General features: G+C 40.9%; 1 non-coding gene across 1 annotated transcript; it reads right to left on the bottom strand.

Annotated features, from left to right (window-relative positions):
• Positions 1-10,087: 10,087 nt before the first annotated feature.
• On the bottom strand, positions 10,088-10,194 carry LOC149472889 (U6 spliceosomal RNA). Its single transcript, XR_016314158.1, has one exon. It is a non-coding gene; the product is annotated as a U6 spliceosomal RNA (small nuclear RNA).
• Between the last annotated feature and the right edge of the window lie 14,914 nt (positions 10,195-25,108).

Here is a 25,108-nt window from a genome sequence, read left to right on the forward strand (position 1 = left end):
GGTGGTGGTCAGAAAGGATCATTGGTTCGATCGAAGCAGAGTGCAAGTTATGTAAGTCTTTTTGAGATAGAAAAAAATAATCAATTCTAGAATGTCGCTTATGTGGTGCGGAGTAAAACGTGTAGTCTTTGTCTTTAGGGTGAAGGGTGCGCCAGGTATCATGGAGGAGAAGATCATGTAGCTCCAGTTTGATCTGTTTGAGTGCTTTGAAGGGTTTAGAGGAGGAACCGGTGGAAGTATCCTCCAATGGGTTCAATGGTACATTAAAGTCGCCGCCAAGAATCAGAATACCCGACTGAAAAGTGGACAGTAATTTGGCGATTTTGCGAAAAAAGCAGACTTGTGCGGTATTGGGGCTGTAAATGTTAGCTAGAGTAAGTGGCTTATTATAGAGGGTGCCTTTAAGAAACAGGAACCTCCCCTCGGGGTCCTCAAGATGTTCAGTGATTGTAAACGGGAGCTGTTTAGAGAGTAGAATAGACACACCCTTTGCTTTCGCCTCCGTGTTGACTGCGTGATATACCTTTGGAAAGTTAGCATCCAAAAATCTAGGTATGTGGTCTGCACGAAAGTGAGTCTCTTGGACAAAGATCACGTCTGCTCTAAGGTGTTTCATATATGTTAGAAGTTGCGAGCGTTTCTCAGGTATATTTAAGCCCTTTGCGTTGAGTGAGGCCACAGAGAGTTTGGGTGCTGAACGCGCAAATGGGAGGTTAATAGCCATTATATTGTATGCCAAAAATACTTATTCAAAATCTATTGGCGTATCAAATGGTTGTAAGTAAGATAAGAGAGATATCAGATAGAGAAGGAGAAAAAAAAAAAAAAAAAAAAAAAAAAAGGGGGGGGGGGGGGTGTGAGAAAGGGGGAGGGTAGGTATGGGGAGAGGATAAAAAGGGAATTTAAGGAATACTAGAATAAAAGTGTGTCAAGATAGGAATACAGATGATAGATATGTAGGAGAGGAATAAAGGAGAAGAAAAAGGAAGTGTCAGGTGTGTCACATAGAAACCCATATATATATGTATATATAGCAGTCATACGTTCCTTCAACTTCTTTTATATATAAGACTCCAGAGAAGATGTAGGCCAGCTACTCTCTCTCTCAATAAAGCTCTGGTAAATTATAAAGGTGTGTACTAGAATAGGAAATTACACTTGGAGACGCGTCGAGCCCAGAAACGGCCGTATTGTGAACGTATAATATACTCGTGAAAAGGTTACGTGTCCTCAAACGAAAGGTATATAAAGGACTTTGATCAACATAAAATGGCCTTGAAACACAGAGATATGTGGGAAGCAGCCAATGTATGTCGAGAGTAAAAAGGGAAGAGAGGTGGGTAACAGATAATATACATAAAGATTTAAAGCTATATAAGCTAAAGCATTGCAGACGAACACAGGGGCTAATGACAGTCCTCACAGGCGCGAATACACGATGAGGAATATGTAAGAAGTAAGTCATGAAGGAGAGTGCCTATGTGGTGGATTATATGTACGTGAATGTGGATAGGTACCGAAAATTGTGCTAATCAATAAATTGAAGCGTCCTCATACCTCGTAGCGTGGTAAACAAGCATAAGTTCAGTCTGTACATAATAAGTAAATAGATAATTCTTATCATTAACTATGAACCAATGATATCTGATAATCATATCACTAGACGAAGATCATTTTTAACTGTATCAGGTTCAAGTAAGAACATCAACCGTATGTAAAACATAGTATGGATACAACAATAATATAGTGTTTAAGTGTTCCAGGATGTAGGCCATAGGCCATCTATTCCGTGTAATTGACATTCAAACAACTTTTTAAATACAAATCCTAACCGAGGGAACTTCTGTTATTTAGCATGTTATTGCTTACAAGTGTGGAGTTTTCTTACTATTACCCTCCACGAGCGGCATATTGAAAGGAAGGTATTTAGAATCCATGGCCCAATTTGCGTATTGGTCAACGTCAATGATAGCATAGGTCACACTTTAACACCCTAAAGTGCACCATGGATGTGAACCACAACATGGAGGGCTTTTATCCTATAGCTGGGACACTGAGATACTACCTAGTCCGAGAATAGGTTGGGGGTGTATAACTAGTCAGATCCTACGATTCACGTGGGGGAGATCGGAGTAGCGTTTGGGGGAGCCCATAATTGTAGGGGTAGTGAAGAATATGCATATGCATCATATAAGTGCGAAGTCTACTCAAAACCGATTCACACATAAATACGTGCCTGTATATGTATATGAGCTGAGTCATGGACACATAAGAACGGGAGCGCCATTAATAGAGAACCCTATGGGACCCTCCAGCACCGGCCCATTCCAGGAGATAGTAAGGACCCGTTACACATCCTAAGTATGAAGCAACTATGTGCTAGCATTCCCCCAGTGGCACCTTGTAGCTAGTAGAAAAGGAAACGCAAAAGCCAAATCCAAAATATCTCAAGGAGCATAAAATATGCAATCGCCCGGGAGGGAAGGCATTGCCTACTTAAATCATTGATGATAGGACGTTATAAACACGGTCAGATAGAGCTCTAAACTAGGTGTATTTTGGTTAAAATACAGCGGAAATCAGGGCATCAGGCTTAGGTCAAGCATAAGGGTTCAGTCAATGTTACCAGGGCTCCTATTGGTCTACATATCGGTTGTCCATGAGGACTAGAAACTGGTTACAATAGACCGTTGCTGATTAAGCGAAAGCGCTCCAGTATCAGCAAGGGTATTCCCAATATCTCCAGTAGCCACATTATCCCAGAACCCCACCGAATCTCATAGCAGAATAACCTCCGCAAGGAAATATAGTTATACTTAAGACATACGACTGGTGGATAATGTATAAAGAAAATATGAGCATTTGGTATGTTAAACATACCTAAAAGTCCATTTTCCAGGACTACAGGTGGTTGTATGGTGGATTGCATAGAAGGGTCGTGGAGTTTATTTTCCATAACTTTCTTCCTTCGGAAACATATTCAAATCTAAGATAAAGAGGCTTCAAGTTGAGAAGCTAGTTCTGCGCCTGCGTGTAGTTAGGGTACAATGAAGTAGAGTCATTCATGGCGTGCTTTACGATGTGCTGGAGATGGTGGTAAACTTTCATCATTAATGAGCCGTCGCCGTACAGGGGAGGTTGAGGTGTGCTGGGGGGTTCTGCGTCGTCTGTCTCTGCCCGGGTAGGCAGATAATTGCGTATCCATAAGATCTTCAGCTGATCGTGAAAGGGGGAGAGATTCAGTAGACCAGTTGGGTATATCCAGTAGTGGGATATTCAGAGATTCACAGAACACTGTAAGATCCTCTGGAAATCTCATGAGAGCGGATTTCCCCAAATGTGTTGCCGCAAGGCCAAACGGGAACTTCCAGCGATAAGCTATTCCTTTGGAGCGAAGCAGATCGAGCAAAGGACGTAGGTCTTTCCTACGTTGCAAAGTGAGGTGAGAAAGATCTTGGAATAATTTGATTTCCGTTCCATGATAATGCAGGTGGTGTTTGTCTCGAGCCCTGCGTAATATTTCCTCCTTGAGCCGGAAATCAACTAGGCAGCAGATTATATCTCTCGGTGGGTCGGCATCTCTACCTCTCGGGCGTAACGCCCTATGTATGCGTTCAATTTCAATTGGAGATTCAGGTGGTCTTTCCAAGAGATCATTAAAAATGGTCAGGAGTGCTGGAGTAAGTTGGGCAGATTCGATTGCCTCAGGGACACCACGCACCCTTAAATTATGCCGTCTTCCCCTGTTGTCCAGGTCCTCTATGTGGCGGTCAAGCTCTCTCAAATGTAAAGTGTGCATGTCAACCTGTTTGCTCATCTCAGAAACGGCTCGATCTTGTGCGTTAATTTTAACTTCTACTGCGTCAAGCCTGTTGGCTACTGCTTGCATATCGATATGTAGCTCGGCTATAGCTGTAGATAGAGTTCCTTTAATATCTGACGCAACCGCTTTCAAATCTCCTAATGTGAGAGGGGAGGATTCAGCGTGTCCCGTTGTGATAGCCGTTGGCTGATTCAGGTACTGTGGATGAGTTTCCGTAGGAGGTGAGTGTAATGGAGATTCACGAGAAGAGGCTTCCATGTGATCTGGAGTTTGCGACCGGAATAATTCCGGAATGCTGCGATTTGCCGGACCATTCGGACGCCGCGGGGATCGTGAGCGAGGGGTAGTAGATTTCTTATCTGATTTCCCCATGTTTCCGGTTACTCTCTGTGTTATGAATGCGTAATCCCACCTCTGTGTGACAAGGATCACGATATTATGTAGACATTTTCAATGGGTGCCAGCCTGGACCCCCAGAATTAACGAGAAAGAAAGAAGAAAGGAAGTATTTCTGAACAAATCAGGGATCACAGCATAAACCTTAGCAGATTAGAGAGGGCGAGCAGAGATCCGCAGTGGTGAATCTATGTGTCTCTGGCTTCTGAGGCATATTAGGGATCCATATGAGTGCAAGGATTTCCTCTGCTTTCCCTATTAAAGCTTTGTAGGAGAGGCTGCTGTTTCGGGCCTAGCTGTCAAACAGCTCCTAGTGGGAGGTGTGTAGGCCCTTACTATAGGCCGACGTTCTCTGGGCTCTTGGGGGGGTGCCCCGATGGATAAAGGAGAGGTGCCCACTTATATATGTGGGGAGTAGCTTAGGACTTGCGGTCCTCTTTTTTTTTTTTTTTTTTTATTTTGTATGCCGGGTGTCTCACTCACCCAGCCTGTACACGTGTGTGCGGCCGCGGTTTCGCCGGGCCGCGACAAGCCCCACCACTCCACTGCCTCAGATGAGGAAGAGCCGACACTCCCGACGGAGGACTCCAGCCACCACCAGCTCGGGTGAAGGAGGGAGAGAGGTATGTTCGGCAACCCTCTCCTCGTGACCGCACCGCTCACCTCGTGCACCCGGCCTCTCGCCGGGCAGGCACTAGCCGGGTTGTCTCTCAGTCGCGGTCGGCCGTGACCGGCCACGCTGGATTGCCGCCGCGGATCCGGGTCAGCAAGGTCCAGACCCGTTCAATGTCCTTTCCGGTGGACACAGCAGGGTCTATCACGGGGTCCCGATGGCTGTTATCCCGCAGATGGCAGTGGATACGGAGCAGGTCGTCAGGAGCTCCGTATTAAGCGGCCTGTCCCGTCGCCATCTTGGACACGCCCCCCATCGGCTTCAGGTTTTATTGTCAAAGCTTTATTGAATCAGTTGAAGTTAGAAGTTGGTTGGCTTCCATGCACAGCTGCACCAGATTCCGATTGCTCCAGTTTTAGTAAATCCCCCCATATTAGTGGTTCTCAGTGCTTGTTGTGTACAGTTATATATTTCTTGCAGTTGGTTTCCCTCAGTTGCTGCTTTACTATTGATCCTGTCTTGTTTGTCTCAGGGCTCCTTCACGGTATATGCGATGACTGCTGTTTCACGGCATCTGATCGCCAGTCACTACAAAGGCACATAGAAAGCATCTGTTTTCTATGTATTCTGTTCACTGTCTTGAGGTGCGTCACTGCGTCCGACATGCTGCATTTTTCTGCAATGCGTTGAAGCTCACCTGAAGTACCATTCATTTCCGCAAGGCAGCTCTGAATGAGATGTCACTTTAAAATTTCAATAAATAAACAGTGCTCCCCGCGTCCCAGCATAAAACAGAGATCAGTCCGCACCAGGGGCAGACTGACCATTTGGAAACTCGGGCACTGCCCGAGGGCCCAGGGTCAGTAGGGGGCCCCATGAGATGCCCCTGGTACCTTTTTCATAGGCTTTTTTAAGTTTGGGCAAGGACACAGGGGCCCCATGATCCCCTATTGCCCGGGGGCTCCATGAGCTGTCAGTCTGCACACTAAAATGGGCAGTTGTAGCATGCAGCAAGTATGGATGGGCCCAGAGACTATGGGAGTTATTTGCGAAAACTGGAAAGTGCAAAGTGAGGTGTAGCTGTGTATAGATCCAGGATTTAGGCACCTTTCACACAAGTGGACCGATCGGGTCTGCCTGTTCGGTTTTCAAGTGGACCCGATCGGAAGCTCCATTGCTCTCTATGGAGCGGCAGATTGTAAACAGACACATGTTCGTTTAACTCACCTGCATCCAATCTGATCCTGTCTGCTAAAACAGACAGATTAGGGATCTGTATCCCATCCATCTGGTGGATTGGATGACAGTTGGATGGAAATGGACAGGCAAACAATTACCATCTGACAGCACATAGAGAACAGCGGGCTGTGTCCTTATCCGCATAAGCGGACATGAACCTATCATCCACTTGGTCAGCGGCAGGGGCGTATTTACCACAAGGCAAACACGGCATTTGCCGAGGGTGGCATTTTTCTGGGGGCAGCACCACTCCTCGGAAGGGACACATGCGGCATGGCGACCAGGTGGAATCCGAAAGAGAGGTTGCGGGCTGCTTGATAGTGTATGGAGAGTCTGACTCTTGTTTCCAGGGATGTCCGGAGCTGTGAAGGTGATTATCTCTCTCTCTCTCTGGGGGGGCGGGGGATGTTAGTGGAAGGCTCTCAGGTGGGAGGTGGGCAGGGGTGTTGTCAGTCAATTTCAGGCAATCTCTGTGGGGGGGGGGGGCCTGATTTTTGTGTTGCCTAGGGCAGCACAAAACCTAAATACACCACTGGTCAGTGGGGATCACCAGGCAGATCCCCCGCTGAGCATGCAGATCCGATGATGGTCCACCCCGTGTGAAAAGGGCCTTATTGCCAAAGCTTAATTGAACAAGCTGAAGTTAGCAAGTAAGCTTATTAGCTACCATGCCCAGCTGCTCCGGATTCTGAGAGCTCCAGTCTTAGTAAATCTCCCCTTTGTCTGTTTTGTGCATTGATAATAGGTTCCCAGGATGTGTTGCTGTTCTAAAAATGGTGACTAGCTAGCTAGAGTGTGTGTTTCAGCTGGAAGCTGTCTGGAAGACATGCAATCCCTCAATAGAGCAGAGCTCACAGGCAATAACAGCACAGCCAAAGAAAGGATTTTATGGAGAATCATTCAGAATTTCTTATCTAGAGCAGAGAAAATTATTTACAGATGAGTCAAGAGATCAGCAGGTTATCCTATACCCCATGAGACCTCTTACTTAAAGGCTAAGTTTATCTTTTAAAAAAAAAATAGCCTATACAGTCAAGGGGCCATTGGAGGTAATAAACAAACTGTGCAGCTTTTAAAAATGTTAAATAATGTAAGTGTAATACCTCTAGGCCAGGGGTGGGCAACTGTGGCCCTCCAGCTGTTGAAGAACTACAAGTCCCATCAGGCATTGCAAAACTGACAGTTACAAGCATGACTCCCAAAGGCAGGTGTATGATGGGACTTGTAGTTCACCAACAGCTGGAGGGCCACAGTTGCCCACCCCTGCTCTAGGCCAGTTGTGCCCCTCCTTCCCCACCCAGCAGCCTGTGTGAAATAGAACCATAGCAATATGTGCCCTATCCTGTCTTGTAACAAGGGTGCTTTATCCATTGGCTGCTCACCCCTAGCATCACTGCATTGATTAGATCTCCACGCATGCGCAGTGCACCATCTCCCACTGCAGCATTGCTGAGCTCAGCATTGGTAGCAGGGCATATCCTGCTGTCCCTACACTGTGTACACACTGACTCTTGTGTTAACCCTTTCTTTGTTTCTTGATACAGGTTTATTAGTCATTAATGACTTTTGCTGATAGAGGGCTGTACGGGATGGGAGTGATTGCTGGGATATAGTTGTGTGCTTATTGTGTGGTTGCACAGGAGTAGTTCTATATCTTTTACAAAGTGTATCAAGGTCTGAGCAAGAGGCACTGGAATGTGCTGTTTCTGCTACAATCAACTGGTTTTGTTCATGGATGGAATAGAATCATCGTGAGCAGAGGCTGGAATTATATAACCAAGTGGTATTATTATACTGTGAGTGGATGGTTTGCCATTGAGCTGAGAGTTTATGTAGGAGGAAATAACCAGTTGAGAGAGCTGGAGGATATTTTGTACACATTGTAATATTGTAATGTATTTTCATGCACAGCAAGTTGCTTGTGTCATATTGGAACTGACAGAAGGAGGATGTATGCCATACTTTACAGACAGCCTCATACTACATTTGATTCTATTTTAGCACAGGAAGGGGCTATTCCATGGAGTGGGAGCTGTTATAGGTTGTTTTTCTTTTTTTACTTGCTTTCCAGATATATCCCTTGAGAAAGAGTAGAACAACTTGGCTATCTTCTAAGGATGTGCTATAATAGATTTCTTTTTGTTGTTTGCATAGTGCTCTCTTTTTTTTTTTTTTTAAATAAAAAGGTCAAAAGCATATGTAATCACTGTAAGTGGAGAAATGTTCATTTTCGTTTCCTCAAGCTATGTTAAAACATTTCGTCTTGGAGACTTTATATGGTCATAAAGTCTCAAAGAAGAATTGTTATAACATAGCTTGAGGAAATGAAAATGAACATTGGTGAGCCCCATGGCCGGGCTCCTGGGCAATTTTTTTTCACAGGTACTGTAGAAGAGAATAAACAAAGATTTTAGATGTGGAAATATAACTCAGACATTTATATGTAACCCCTTCAGCTGTTATTCTGCAGCAGATGAAAGTGGTGGTAATTCAAGAAATGGAAAAAGTTACCCGCTTCAATAAATCATCTTGTCTCAATATAAAATGTGAAACTTCTCCAATAGGAATTCATTTTATTTGCCCATGGTGTTCATTTATAATGTCCTCAGTTGTTGTTAGATATTAGAGCAGTGTACATGTTACAAGTCCAAGAAAAAACTACTACAGTGGAACTCCGTTCTGCTTCATCAACACACCAGGACTTGTCTCCAGTTAATCGCACCAATTATAAAGCTATGGTCATTGTGGATCAACCCAACAAAGCTCAACTTGCTAGGAACTAAAAACCAATTAAACTAATTGCTTTCAGGGGAATAATTATACAGTGACTGCAGAATGCTTTGTCAGGGATTAGAATGTTTACTGAGTATTCTAAAACCAATGTAAGAAATTCATATTCATCATTGCAATAATAAAGGAACACTATTACCTTTGGAAAATTATACTGTTTATTATACTCAGGGGATTTATTTTACACATTCCTACTTGTACAGTATTCATGAATTGAAAAACAAAATAGTGGGCAGATGTATGACCTGACCATAGCAACACAAAACAGAAATGACAGCTCCTACATGCCACCTATGAGTATGCCATGGCAGTGCAGTGCTATATTTGGTGACATTGCTTTAAAAATTGGCTGATTTCAACAGTAAAAAGTCACTTTGTACCACAGCTATTCAGCACAGGCAAAATACATTCATGGTCAAAAATATTGGCACCCCCTGCATTTATGTCAGATAATGCACCACTTCGCTCAGAAAATGTTTGCAATTACAAATGTTTAACCACTTCAATACTGGACACTTTTACCCCCTTCCTGCCCAGTCCAATTTTCAGTTTTCAGTGTTGTCACATTTTGAATGACAATTGTGTGGTCATGCAACAGTGTACCCATAAAAATATCATTTTTTTCACACAAATAGAGCTTTCTTTTGTTGGTATTTAGTCACCACTGAGTTTTTTTATTTTTTGCTAAATAAACCAAACAACCCCAAACGTTTGAAAAAAAATTTTTTTCTTCATTTCTCTTATAAATTTTGCAAATAAATAACATTTCTTTATAAATGTTGGTCAAAATGTATTCTGCTACATTAGTAAATTTGATTTAGTCTGTAGGAAAGTTAGCGTCCACAAACCATGGTATATATATCTGACAATCGATCAATCCTGATGTACTGATGGCCCATCTCATTGCTTGAGGCCCGAAAACAGGATAGTACAAATACCCCCCCAAATGACCATTTTTGGAAAATAGACTGTTCAAGGTATTTAGTAAGAGGCATGATGAGTTTTTTGGAGGTTGTAGTTTTTTGTTACAATTTTTTGGAAAATGTAGAAAAAAAAAATAAGAATAGTAATTTATTATTTTTTTTAACTTCTATTTTTTAAAATTTTTTATTACATTATTTTAAATTTTCTTTACAATTGTTTTTTCAACACGCTGTGACCAAAGCAATACAATGTTACCATAGTAACATTGGACTACTCTGGGTAAGGGATCAGGATTTTTTGTTTTTAATATGGAACACTTCATGAATTTGCGTGTCATCCTTGCGCAGGGGCCATGCTAATCTTCTCTGTATCATTCCAATTTTAGTATATGTGCTGCCGAAGCAAGCACAAGTATTTTTTTTTTTTTTAAAACATTATAATTGCTAATAGCAATGTATTTCATTGATATTTGCAATCATTGTTACTGAATAAAACTGATTCATTCAGTCCTTTGTTGTGATTAGCTGTGAATGGGCAAAGCTCATCACATGATACAGATAGGCTGTGATTGGCCCTGTTTGTACCACATGACTGCTTTGACCAATCACAGCTAACAACACAATTGTATACAATGGATGGCATGACAGGAAGCCATCCATTGTATACAATTGACATGTGATCTGCTGTGATTGGTCACAGCAGTCACATGACACTGTCAACAGGCCTGTGCAGTAATACATCATCGGCAGTGTCCCATGGACACAGCCGGTGACGGATCGCGCTGCTGCACAGCCCACCAGCGGCTCTTTCTGACATTGACAAGATGTTTACAGTCCATGGTTCGATTGGTGGCTAAATAGCCTCAATCAACTTCTAGACAATTTCAAGCTGACCTTCAGGCACAGCATGCAACTGTGTCAGCCCACTATATGTCGCTATCTGAATGAAAAGGGATGCTATGGTAGGAGACCAAGGAGGACGCCACTGCTGACACAGAAACATAAAAAATCTAGATTGGAGTTTGCCAAAACTTACCTGAGGAAGCCGAAATCTTTTTAGGAGAATGTGCTGTGGACAGACAACAAAATTACAGCTGTTTGGTAAAGCTCATCATTCTATTGTTTTCAGAAAAAGAAATCAGGCCTTTAAAGAAAAAAATACAGTCCCTACAGTCAAACATGGTTGAGGTTAACTGATGTTTTGGCGTTGCTTTGCTGCATCAGGCACTGGATATCTTGCCCATGTGCATGACATTATGAAATCTGAAGACCACCAAAGAATTCTAGGGTGCAATGTAGGGCCCAGTATCAGAAAGTTGGGTCATGGGGCTTACAGAAGGACAATGACCCAAAGCACAAGTCAAAAAGCACCCAGAAATGGTGTAAGACAAAGTTCTGGAGAATACTGAACTAACCAGCAATGAGTCCAGATCTCAATCCCATAGAGCACCTGGGGAGAGATCTCAAAACAGCAGTTGGGAAAAGGAACCCTTCCAATCTGAGAGACCTGGAGCAGTTGGTGAAAAAAGAGTGGTCCAAAATTCCAGTAGAGAGGTGTAAGAAACTTATTGATGGTTACAGGAAGCAATTGATTCCAGTTATTTTTTCCAAGGGGTGTGCTACCAAATATTAAATTGAGGGTGCCAATAATTTTGTTCAGTCAATATTTGGTTTTGATTGAGTGTATCAAATTTGTCTTTTTGTTTCTCTGCATTTGCATCATATCAATACAAACAAAAGAAATGAGAATGCCTAAACATTTGTAATTGCAACAATTTTCTGGGCGAAGTGGTGCATTATCTGACAGAAATGCAGGGGTGCCAATATTTTTAGCCATGACTGTACTATCTGAATTTTAAGGTGTACCAGGCTGAATAACTTCACTAAAATAGCATTCTGCTGCTGTGGGGAAGCAGCGCAGGGATAATGGTGCATGAATGATGTAGTTCCATAGTTCCAAAATATTTCCCTTGTGCTGCTGTGTTCTCTTTTCACCAAAATCTTCCTCTTTCAATGCCGCCCCCCCCACCCCTTTAATCTTCTGGTGTGGTGGTGGTTAAAAAGGGTAAGAGGCTGCAGCTAAATACACAGATAAAATACTTACAGTATAACAGAATTGTTTTACCAGCTAAAGAATTTGTCTTTCTGTCAATCCAGTTTTGAGATTGACACATCTCTGCAATGCCACCACTTCCTTATGTGGCAATGCCAGAGACTTGATTTCTGCCATTGTTAAGTGACGGGGGAAGTATCAGGGAACTGACTTGCAGAGCCCTCAGACCTGATCTAAAATAACCTGGTTGACTCATCCCAGGCTGCTATTCATTCTTTACCTTACAACCTGACTAGCTCCCCCTAGCAAAACCTGAGGGGTGCTACACAATTAAAAATTATAAATGGTAAATATGTAAATGAAGATAAAATAAAGACCAAGAACTTTGTGCTAAACATAGGAGGAGTAACAGTTAATGTTTTTGTGAGTGTTCCCAGCTATTAGGCCACTCAATGGGGCTAATTTAATAAAGGTAAATGCAGTAGACTATTTTTGCACTTTTCAAGGAAATTTTTCTCAGTCAGTTGTTGAAAATGCTGGGCAGTTAAGCAGGTATGCCAATATGAGCTGTTTTACAAGTTCCTCCATTTTGATCATAATGGGTGGAAAAACATGCTCAAGACAAGGACACCCAGGAACAGTCTAAGAAGGTTTGCCCTGCACTTTTATTCAGCAAGACCGCAAACAAATTCAGTTTCATGGGGATGGACTTTGTATAGCAAATCCAAAGCAAAACAGAATATGTGCTTGTCTGAGCCATTAACAAAACTTACGAACAAATAGACAGTACCTGTACATTTATAGGGTTTTGTCAGCATTCTGCCATTTTTACTCAGTAGCAGGTCCCCCTTATCAGAGAGAAAAAGAGCCTCTAGCATATGCCAGCTCAGGTATTAAAAGGCCTGTGGAGGCGGCCGGGACCCAAGATGGCTAGGTGAGCTCTGCTGCCACTCTGCACAGTAAGCGACACACAGCCCGACAGTAGGGAAAAAAACTCCCCGAAAATAAGGGTTTTACCTCCTGCGGGGCCTCCGATATCATGCCAAGGAGATGGAAGTTCCCAGCAGTTCCACAGCGCCTCACTGATTTCTTCTCGACCCGGGACTCACAAGGTCAAGATGGCACCAGCTCATCCCTGCACAGCAGCTCCATCCCTGTTGCAGAATCCAGCTCCTATGTTCCTGACCCAAGGCTCCATGCTTCACTATACGATAGGGACCCTGGTGAGTCTTCCCCCCCACTATGACCTACCTACAGAAGCTCTGCTAAATCTAGGCCTAGATTTGAAGACCCCCTCTTAAAGGACCCACACACATCAGAAGTCTTAACTATCCCTACACTTCAAATTAACTCTACTATTGAGGAATTCCCTGCCTCTGACCAGCTGGCCTCTGAAATGGCAATGAAAAATATGCTTCTCTCTGTGACAAACGATACATATCGATATAACAAATAAGGTGACCCCCACCTCCAATGCCCTCATAGCTCACGACAAAAGATTACAACATATTGAAAATCAAATGTCAGCCATGTTTACAGCACATAACACAGTAGTGGACACACATGCAGACCATGACTCTGAAATCAATACCCTGAGAAAATAGCAGATCTTGAAGACCGTTTAAGAAGAAATAATACAGTATAAAAATAAGGGGGATCCCAGAATCAGTAAGAACAGACGCCCTGCTGCCATACATACAACAACTCATGAAACTTCTAATCTCGACTATCACCCCTATGGAGGCTGCTGTAGACAGAGCACATAGTATACCAAAACCTTCATTCCTACCAGCCTCTACCCCGAGAGACGTCCTTATTTGGGTCCACTTCTATCAAATTAAAGAAAAACTTATGCTGGCTGCCAGACATCTCATGGCACTACCAGCCTCTCACACTGGCATTAAGCTTTTCGCTGATTTATCTAAGGAAACCCTTCTCACGCGGAAAAAAACTAATATCCATCACTAAGGCTTTGAGAGATCATGGTATTGCCTACAAGTGGGGATTCCCCTCTAAACTTATCATCAAACACCAAGGAAGAACATACATCATCAGAGGCCTAGATGAAGGCATAAACCTCTTAAAGGAGTGGAACATACTCCCAGTGGAAGACAACTGGACACACACCAGCCCAAATCATTCCCAGCATATGGAAGGAGACTGGACTTGAAAGTCCCTTTATATAACAGTTGGTCAATCCAACCTACCCACCATACACCAGCACTTTCAGAGTTGGACTCTTTTTCTCCTTTTTTTTCCCACTCGGGTGTCACCTTTGCTCACATGGCTACTACCTAGGAGTAACCCATACCTCCTATAAATTCTTCGCAGCCCCTGTTTAACAGTAGTTTTACAGACTACACGTTTCTTGCTTTTTTTGCAAGACTTTTTTATCCTCCTGTTCCTGTTCTACATTCTGTTATTACTACCAGTCACCAAAACTCCATTAAACAAATATCTACCATATGCTAACCTTCCAAACCACAGCCATGCAAATACCCTTTCTAAACCACGCATGACTAATAGCTGCATCAAACCCTGCCTCCAGAACTTCCCAGAAAATAGCCATACTTGAACAAACTCCCACTGCAATATACTAATATACCACAGCAGTCACGGGCATTCCCATGCCTACAACAGCACGGCCATCAGCATCCATGATTAATTGTATGTCCATTAATGCCAGAGGGCTCAATTCCCCTTTCAAAAGGGCTTCATTAAGCAAAGAAATTGAGGCCCAGAAAGCTGACATCGTCTTTGTTCAAGAGACACACCACGCTATATGCAAAACACCAACGTTGAACCTTAAAATTTTTCATTAAAATTTCTTGCATCGCACCACAAAAAAACAAACGGGGTTACGACGGTCATCAAAGACTCTCTAAATTTCGAACTCCTCACGGAATATGCAGACCCAAATAGTTGCTTCCACATCTTAATTAGCAAAATTGACCACATTCCTTTCACACTGGTCAATATATAAGGTTCTAACTCAGATCAACTCCACTTCCTCAAGTCTTTACTCTCCAAAGTGGAATCTATGAAACAGGGCCCAGTACTACTAGGAGGAGACTAACATTGTGGGTAACATACAAATGGACCCCACATCCGCTAAATTATCCCCAAAACAAAGCCTCAGCCAATTCCTGCATGAACATGACCTCTACGATGTCTGGAGATGCCAACATGGAACAGAAAAGGACTATTCTTACTACTCTCCTTCTCCATTGTCTTATTCCAGGATAGACTTTTTCCTCACAGATAAATGGATCCTACAACGCATTTCTTCTTCCTCCATAGGTTCAATCACCTGGTCGGACCACACTCCAGTTACCATTGCTCTACACACTCATAATAAAACAACACCCCCCAAACCGTGGAGACTTTACTCCATACTCTTGGCAGACCCTGATCATTGGAAGACCATTGAAGAAGCTCATGACCTCTTCTTTGAGACCAACACAACCCATGAAATCTCCACTAATACCCTGTGGGTGACCTACAAGGCATTTAGGAGAGGAGTACTAATTAAACTATCTTCTCAACTTTCTACATGCAGAAGATCGAAGAACTACTGAACTCTATAAAAGCTAAAGAAATAATCGACAAAGCAAATCTGACGCAACAACCCTCTGAAGTCTTCTACAAAGAAAGAGAAAAACTCAGATCAATCCTACTGTATAAGTATGATATAAATTCAAGTAACGTTAAAGCTATGTATTACTCATTAAATAACAAAGTGACTTCACTCATAGCTAAAGCAGTTAAACAAAAACAAGCCAAAACAAAGATTAGGTCAATTAGACACCCTAGCTCTAACAAACCTAGTTTCAACCCTTCAGATATAGCAAACGCATTTGCTGATTTCTACGAATCCCTTTATAATATTAATCAAGACCACAACACCCCACAACCCTTCAGAAAAGATATACAAGCCTTCCTATCATCAATCTCTCAATGCTAACTACAGAATAACTCCAGAACATATCTGACCCCTTCACTCCGAATGAAGTCGAAGCGGTAATACGATCCCTACCTCTTAACCACTTCCAGACCGGACACTTTTACCCCCTTCCTGGCCAGGGCAATTTTCAGCTTTTAGTGCTATCACACTTTGAATGACAATTGCGCGGTCATGCAACACTGTACCCAAATGAATTTTTTACCATTTTTTTGAGACAGATAAAGATTTATTTTGGTGGTATTTATTCACTACTGGGATTTGTATTTTTTTTGCTATGTAAATGAAATGTCCAAAAATTTTGAAAAAAGTGTTTTTTTTATAAAATTTTGCAAATAAATAATATTTCATCATAAATCTTAGCCGAAATTTATTCTGTTATCTTTTTAGTAAAAAAAAAAAAATCCAAATTTGTTTATAAGCAAAAATTATAATTTTTAAACATTTTTTTTACATTTTTATTTTATTTTTTTATATTATTTTTTATTTATTTATTTATTTTTTACATACTGTCACCCTAGCAGTACAGAGTCACCATGGTGACACTGTACTACTTGTGGGGGGTGATGAAGATTTTTTTTTTTTTTTTTACACTGATTGCTTTTACACCCATATAGGATGTAAAAGCAATCATTTCTCTTTCTCTCTGTGTGCATTCTTGCACTCATTGAGAAGTACTGAGTGAGCTGTGATTGGTCACAGCTTGTCACATGGTACAAGGCTTTTGTGAATAGCCTTGTACCATGTGACCTCTGTGATCATTCACAGATTTCACACGTAGTAAGCAATGATGTCACAAGTGACATCTTGCTTACTACTTTGCATGTGATCACTGATTGGCCAATCAGTGATCACATGATCGGGACCTCGTACAGAGGTCCCGTCCGACGATCGGTGTTTCACTGTGTCCGGAGGACACAGCGGGCACCGGATCACGGTGCTGCGCGCTCCCAGGGAGCGCGCACAAGCAGGGTGCGGGGAGGCCGTTTATAGACGGCCACCCGACCCTGCAGTGCCACCGTCCGGCCGTTTATATACAACGGCCGGACGGGAAGTGGTTAACAAGTCACCAGGAAGTGATGGATACACTAATGAATTCTATAAACAATCCGCTAGTGCCCTGTCCCCACATTTAGCCTCTCTCTTCAACGAAGCATCATCCAAGAGCTTTCTACCCAAAGAGATGCTGCAATCTACCATAACGACTATACCCAAACCAGGAAAAGATCCACAAAATGTTCAAAACTATAGACCCATATCTCTCATCAACACTGATGTTAAACTCTTCACTGAGTTTCTAGCCCACAGACTATTCCCAATTTTACCTCAGCTAATACACCTTGACCACGTTGGCTTTATACCAGGCTGACAAGCCCCAGACGCAACTAGGCGACTAATCTCCCTCCTACACAATCTGCAAAACCACCAAGTGCCCTCTCTGCTATTTTCATTAGATGCAGAGAAGGCATTTGATCGGGTCCATTGGGGATTTATGCAAGAAGTACTACAAAAATTTGGTATCTCAGGATGGATACAATCAGCCATTTTATCTCTCTATTCCTTCCCTTCGGCTAGAGTTCTAACAGATGGTATACTCTCATACCCCTATAAAATCACTAACGGAACTAGACAAGGCTGCCCTTTATCCCCTCTAATATTTGCACTATTAATAGAACCACTAGCTGCAAAAATAAGACAGGGCCCTCTAATAATAGGAATAAAATGTAACGACACCAAACACAAAATAAGTCTATTCGCTGACGATATCATCCTAATGCTTACGAATCCATCTAGATCATTATATAGAAGCAAATAACACCTCTCCCAATATGTCCATATCTCCTACTACAAACTCAACAAATCCAAATCCCTAACTCCAAATCTATATACTCCTAAGCAGACCCAACTCTGACTATCCGAAGATTTACTATATATTTGGACGAATCACTCAATACCATACTTAGGTATCAACATGACAATGTCACCATCCCAACTATATGACTAGAGATGAGCGAATTATTCAAAAATTCGATTCGGCTGATTCGCCGAATTTGAGGAAGAAATTCGATTCGATGCAAATTTATTCGCTGCGAATTTAACTTATAAAAAGGGTTTCTAGGCTTCAGAGAGCCTTTATATTAGTGCAGAACACTGTACCTTTAATTTAAATGCCCTTGGAGATGAGGAAGGAGAAGGAGAAGGATGAGAAGAAGGAGAAGGAGAAGGATGAGAAGAAGGATGAGAAGAAGGAGAAGGATGAGAAGGAGAAGGATGAGAAGAAGGAGAAGGATGAGAAGAAGGAGAAGGATGAGAAGAAGGAGAAGGAGAAGGATGAGAAGAAGGAGAAGGAGAAGGATGAGAAGAAGGAGAAGGATGAGAAGAAGGAGAAGGAGAAGGATGAGAAGAAGGAGAAGGATGAGAAGAAGGAGAAGGATGAGAAGAAGGATGAGAAGAAGGAGAAGGATGAGCAGGATGAGAAGAAGAAGGATGAGAAGAAGAAGAAGGATGAGAAGAAGGAGAAGGATGAGAAGAAGGAGAAGGATGAGAAGAAGAAGAAGGATGAGAAGAAGAAGAAGAATGAGAAGAAGAAGAAGGATGAGAAGAAGGAGAAGGATGAGAAGAAGGAGAAGGATGAGAAGAAGGAGAAGGATGAGAAGAAGAAGAAGGATGAGAAGAAGAAGAAGGATGAGAAGAAGGAGAATTCCAAGCCGGCAAAAAGTGTATCTGCAGAGCTCCGCTATTTCTTAGCGGAGCTCTGCAGATACACTTAGCGGAGCTCTGCAGATACACTTTTTGCCGGCTTGGAAATCTTCTTATTTTCATCCTACTTCTTCTTCTTCTTCTTCATCCTCATCCTCAGAAGAAGAAGAAGAGGATGAGGATGAGGATGAAGAAGAAGAAGAAGAAGAAGAAGTAGGATGAAAATAAGAAGAATTCCAAGCCGGCAAAAAGTGTATCTGCAGAGCTCCTCTATTTCTGACAGATACACTTTTTCCCGGCTTGGAATTCTTCTTATTTTCATCCTACTTCTTCTTCTTCTTCTTCTTCTTCTTCATCCTCATCCTCGTCCTCTTCTTCTTCTTCTGAGGATGAGGATGAGGATGAAGAAGAAGAAGAAGAAGTAGGATGAAAATAAGAAGAGTTCCAAGCCGGCAAAAAGTGTATCTGCAGAGCTCCGCTAAGTGTATCTGCAGAGCTCCGCTATTTCTGACAGTTCTCTGACATTCACATTTACAGCGGTTGAAACATTGTATCTATTTGAGAAGAAGAATGAAAAGAAGAATGAAAAGAAGAATGAGAAGAATGAAAAGAAGAAGAAGAAGAATGAAAAGAAGAAGAAGAATGAAAAGAAGAATGAAAAGAAGAAGAAGAAGAATGAAAAGAAGAAGAATGAAAAGAAGAATGAAAAGAAGAAGAAGAAGAATGAAAAGAAGAATGAAAAGAAGAAGAAGAATGAAAAGAAGAAGAAAAAGAATGAAAAGAAGAATGAAAAGAAGAATGAGAAGAATGAAAAGATTCTTCTTCTTCTTCGTTTCATTCTTCTTTTCATTCTTCTTCCTCTTCTTTTCATTCTTCTTTTCATTCTTCTTTTCATTCTTCTTTTCATTCTTCTCATTCTTCTTTTCATTCTTCTCATTCTTCTTTTCATTCTTCTCATTCTTCTTTTCATTCTTCTTCTTTTCATTCTTCTTTTCATTCTTCTCATTCTTCTTTTCATTCTTCTTCTCATTCTTCTTTTCATTCTTCTTCTCATTCTTCTTTTCATGAAGAAAGGAGGGGGAGAGTGGGAGGGAGGGGGGAGGGGATAGGAGTTGGGTGGGAGGGAGGCAGGGGAGGAGGTATTGGGTCAATACTCTGCATGACAGAAGGGATAAAGAGGAAGAGGCAATCTGGAAGAGAGTTGGAGTTAATTGGGAATGATGGAAGAAATACAGTTTATAACCTATAATGTGAACGGGCTGAGTTGTCCAGGGAAGAGATTTAGGATGTTTAATGAGTTACATCATAGGGCTACGTCAGTGGTATTTTTACAGGAGACGCACTTTGAGATAGAGGCAAACGTGAAACTTAAATCCAAACACTACCCAACATGGTACTATGCAGATTCTCCAATTAAAAGAGCAAAAGGGGTTGCAATAGGCTTGGCAAAGAATATGAGATTTGAGCTGGAGGATAGAAGAACCGACCCGGAGGGGAGGTTTTTATTTTTAAAAGGTAGACTTCAGGGGATTGACTGTACTTTAGCCAATATATACTGCCCTAATAAAAACCCGGAGATGTATATGAAGGGTCTGTTGAAAAAATTAATGGAATTTAAAAAAGGGCGCTTGATAGTAGCTGGAGACCTAAATTTCTGTATGGACCCACAAAAAGATAATACCTCTTCCATGCAAAGAGAGGGGGGTAGGTCTCTGAGAGCCTTGAAAAAAGTGATGCATGAATACCAACTAGTGGACACCTGGAGAATAATGCATATGAAAGACAGAGACTATACCTTCTTCTCTAATGCACATGAGATATACTCGAGATTAGATTACATCTTAATAGACCATCAACTTATAGATCATCTGGTAAAAATTGACATAGAGGCAAGGACGTTCTCGGATCATGCTCCGGTCGTAATGAAAATGGGATGGGGAAGAAGGTGGACGGGAGGATTAGGGTGGAGGTTAAATGAGGTTCTTCTTCTGGATGAGGATTTAGTTCAGAAAATCGAGAAAGAGATTAAGGTATACTTTAAGGAGAACGAAACGGAGGAAGTATCGATAGCTACAGTCTGGGAAAGCCATAAGGTATTCATAAGAGGAATCTTGATAGCGGCAGGAGCAAGGAAGAAAAAAGAAAGAAGAGAGAGGGTCAGTGGGCTTTTAAAAGAAATATTGGACTTGGAGCAGATCCATAAGAAGAAAATAACAAAAGATACGAGACAGAAGTTATTGGATAAAAAAGATGAGCTAGAGAGATTGATGGATGAGGAGAAAATAAGAGTATACAACAGGGTTCTGAACGAGAGATATAGATGGGGAGACAGACCAGGAAGATATCTAATGAGAGCTTTGAATAAAAAGAAAAATAGGAACTATATAGAAAAGATAAAAAGTCCAAAGGGGGAGTTGGTCCACTCAAATAAAGAGATTATTAAAGTGTTTACGGAGTATTACAAAAAGTTATATAATATTAGTCCCCAAGGCTCGCTAAAAGAAGCTCAAGAGGGAATTAATGAAAAAAAGATGATATACTTAAAAAATGCGGGATTACCAAAACTAAGCGAAGCACAGTTGAACTCCCTAGACGCAGAAATCTCCCAGGAAGAAATCAAAATAGCATTAAGAAGCACAGGGGGGGGAAAAAGCCCAGGCCCGGATGGCTATACAGTTAAGTACTATAAGAAATTTAGTGAAGTACTATTACCCAAGCTGGAGAAATATATGAATGCTCTGGGAGGTGGGATGGAAGTGAGGAGAGAATCCCTACAGGCCCATGTAGTACTTATTCACAAAGAGGGAAAAGATCCATCTCAGTGCTCCAGCTATAGACCTATCTCATTATTGAACACAGATACTAAACTGTATGCAAAGGTGTTAGCAAACAGGCTGAGGGATCTGATGCCTGATTGGATTCATGGAGACCAGGTGGGCTTTGTACCGGGGAGAGAAGGTAGAGATAACGGCTTGAGAACCCTGATGCTTATTCAGAAAAGTAGAAAAGGGAAAGCCCCGGTGGTGCTCTTGTCGATTGATGCAGAGAAGGCATTTGATAGAGTGGACTGGGGCTTTATGATGGACAACTTAAAAGTGCTGGGGATAGGGGATAGAATGCGAGAGTGGATAAGTAAACTATATAGGGAGCCTACTGCAATCATTACGGTAAATGGGGAGAGATCAGAACCCATTGGAATGTCTAATGGTACAAGACAGGGCTGTCCACTGTCCCCTCTACTATATGTATTGTCACTTGAACCTCTGTTGTCAATAATAAGAAACAGTGGATCGGTAAAGGGAATTCAGATAGAATCCATAGAACATAGAGTAGCAGCCTTTGCGGACGACTTATTGTTCTATGTGGGGAATCCCCGAATAACTCTCCCAAATATAATGAAGATTCTGAAGGAGTACGGGGAACTATCAAATTTAAAAATTAATCCAACGAAAACAGAGATCTTGAATATTAATATATCAAAGGATGAAAAAGAAAAACTACAAAAAGAATTCCCCTTTATATGGAGAGAAAAAGAGATAAAATATCTAGGAATAAAACTCACTCCCTCATCTAAGCATTTGTATAGATCAAACTATATCTCTTTGATAAATGAGATCAGAGAAGATTTAAAAAGACTAGAAGGAGGAAATCCATCCTGGATAGGACGTATAAACCTAGTCAAAATGGTAATTATGCCTAAAATACTGTATAGATTTCAAATGGTACCAATTAAAATTCCAGAAGCCTTCTTTAAGATAATGAAAAAAATGTTAACAAAATACATATGGAAGAATAAAAAACCTAGAATAGCGTATGAAACACTGAGTAGGACTAAAGAGAAAGGGGGATTGGGTCTACCAGATGTCAAGAGATACTATAAAGCAGTGGTTTTAGCAAGAATATATGACTGGACATTTAACCATAAGGGGAAAAGTTGGGTAACAATTGAAAATGATCTTAGTGGCATTAGATTGAACCAGATGATATGGGTTCCACCACAGTTCAGGGGAAGTAAAGAAAGCACAAGTATTTACACTTTAAATGTCTTTAGGGTATGGGATAATTTACACAAAAACATGAAATGGGAATTTAATTCTATATTAATGCCTCTCACAAATACTGAGTACTTTCCCCCGGGAAAGACTAAGATATCAGGGAGATGGTTTAGAAAGGAGGATACCCAACTGAGAGATGTTTTGGTGGATAGGGAATTGAGATCACTTAAAGATTTAATAGAGAAGAAGGGAGATATTTTTATTAGAATAGATGAGTGGAAATATCACCAATTGAAATGTTTTATTGGAAATATACCGAAACCCCTGAGACTAAAACAGGAGTGGAATATGTTTGAAAGGTTGTTAGAGACACGAAGGGACGGGAAACACGGTATTTCAAAAGTGTATAGAATACTCACAGAATTAGACACAAACACAAAGGTAACTTTTATAACAAAATGGGAAAGGGATATGGGTGTTGGGTTTGATGAAGATAGACAGAGAAAGATGTTTAGATTGATACACGATAATGTTAGTATGAGAGAGGTTGAGGTTAATTATAAGTGTGCGACACGATGGCACATCACACCGAGTGTAGAGCACAAAATGAATGGGGAAAATTCAAATATGTGTTGGAGAGGATGTGGAGAGATAGGCACGGTGTTTCACATATGGTGGGAATGTCCGAAAATCCAGGCTTTTTGGAAGATAATAGTCAAATTGATTGAAGAAATAACTGAAATTGACATAGGGTTAGACCCAACGACGTGCCTCCTACACAATGTGGAGACATCAGTAAATAAATATAAAGATTCAGGTATATGGTACTTCTTGAATGCGGCGAAAGGGTTGATACCCAAGTTTTGGCGGAGACCTGAGGTACCGAAGGAGGAAGACTGGATTAATAGAGTGAACCAGATAGGTAGAATGGAAAGATCATACCATATGCAGGAAGATAGGATGAGAGTTTATTTTAGGAGATGGGAAAAGTGGGAAAGAGCGGGATTGAAAGAGAAATATAGGAAAATGTGAATCAGGATGTTAGCAAAAAATTAATAAGCCTCAAGTAATTAGAATGGGTTAGAGTCTGCAGAGGGGGAGGAGGGGGGATGAGGGGCGGGAAAGGGGGGTAGTGGGATGGGAAAGAAAAGAGTTTTTAGTAAGGGAAAGATAGAAATGTTATAAATGTTTATTTGTATGAGAATTATTTCCCTTTTTTGGTACTTGTATTAACATGAAAAATTCAATAAATATTTAAATTAAAAAAAAAAAAAAAAGAGAAGAATGAAAAGAAGAATGAAAAGAAGAAGAATGAAAAGAAGAATGAGAAGAAGAATGAAAAGAAGAATGAAAAGAAGAATGAAAAGAAGAATGAAAAGAAGAAGAAGAAGAATGAAAAGAAGAAGAATGAAAAGAAGAAGAAGAAGAATGAAAAGAAGAATGAAAAGAAGAAGAAGAAGAAGAATGAAAAGAAGAAGAATGAAAAGAAGAATGAGAAGAATGAAAAGAAGAAGAAGAAGAAGAATGAAAAGAAGAATGAAAAGAAGAAGAAGAATGAAAAGAAGAAGAAGAAGAATGAAAAGAAGAATGAAAAGAAGAAGAAGAATGAAAAGAAGAAGAAGAATGAAAAGAAGAATGAAAAGAAGAATGAGAAGAATGAAAAGATTCTTCTTCTTCTTCTTCTTCTTTTCATTCTTCTTTTCATTCTTCTTCTTCTTCTTTTCATTCTTCTTTTCATTCTTCTCATTCTTCTTTTCATTCTTCTCATTCTTCTTCTCATTCTTCTTTTCATTCTTCTTCTCATTCTTCTTTTCATTCTTCTTCTTCTTTTCATTCTTCTTTTCATTCTTCTCATTCTTCTTTTCATTCTTCTTTTCATTCTTCTTCTCATTCTTCTTTTCATTCCTCTTCTTCTTTTCATTCTTTTCATTCTTCTTCTTCTTCTTTTCATTCTTCTTCTTTTCATTCTTCTTTTCATTCTTCTCATTCTTCTCATTCTTCTTCTCATTCTTCTTTTCATTCTTCTTCTCATTCTTCTTTTCATTCTTCTTCTTCTTTTTATTCTTCTTTTCATTCTTCTCATTCTTCTTTTCATTCTTCTTTTCATTCTTCTTTTCATTCTTCTTCTCATTCTTCTTTTCATGAAGAAGAAAAGAAGAATGAGAAGAATGAAAAGAAGAATGAAAAGAAGAAGAAGAATGAAAAGAAGAATGAGAAGAAGAATGAAAAGAAGAATGAAAAGAAGAAGTATTCCAGTACAGCAAAAAGTGTATCTGCAGAGAGCTCCGCTATTTCTGACAGTTCTCTGACAGTTCCTTCACATTTACAGCGGTTGAAACATTGTATCTGTTTCCGAATAAAAACATCTGTATCCTAAATGGAAACAAATAGATACAATGTTTCAACCGCTGTACATGTGAAGGAACTGTCAGAGAACTGTCAGAAATAGCGGAGCTCTCTGCAGGGACACTTTTGCCGGCTGATCGGGAAAAATCCGATTCGCGCACCCGAAGTATGCTAATATTCGGATTCGCCGCGAATCAAATTTTTCCTGAAATTCGAAACGAATTCCACTTCGCCTGGTTCGATTCGCTCATCTCTATATATGACCATAA

Source organism: Staurois parvus, unplaced genomic scaffold (assembly GCF_062004578.1).
Source record: "Staurois parvus isolate SC_StPar_1 unplaced genomic scaffold, SC_StPar_1.0 ptg000019l, whole genome shotgun sequence".
Classification (NCBI taxonomy): Eukaryota; Metazoa; Chordata; class Amphibia; order Anura; family Ranidae; genus Staurois; species Staurois parvus.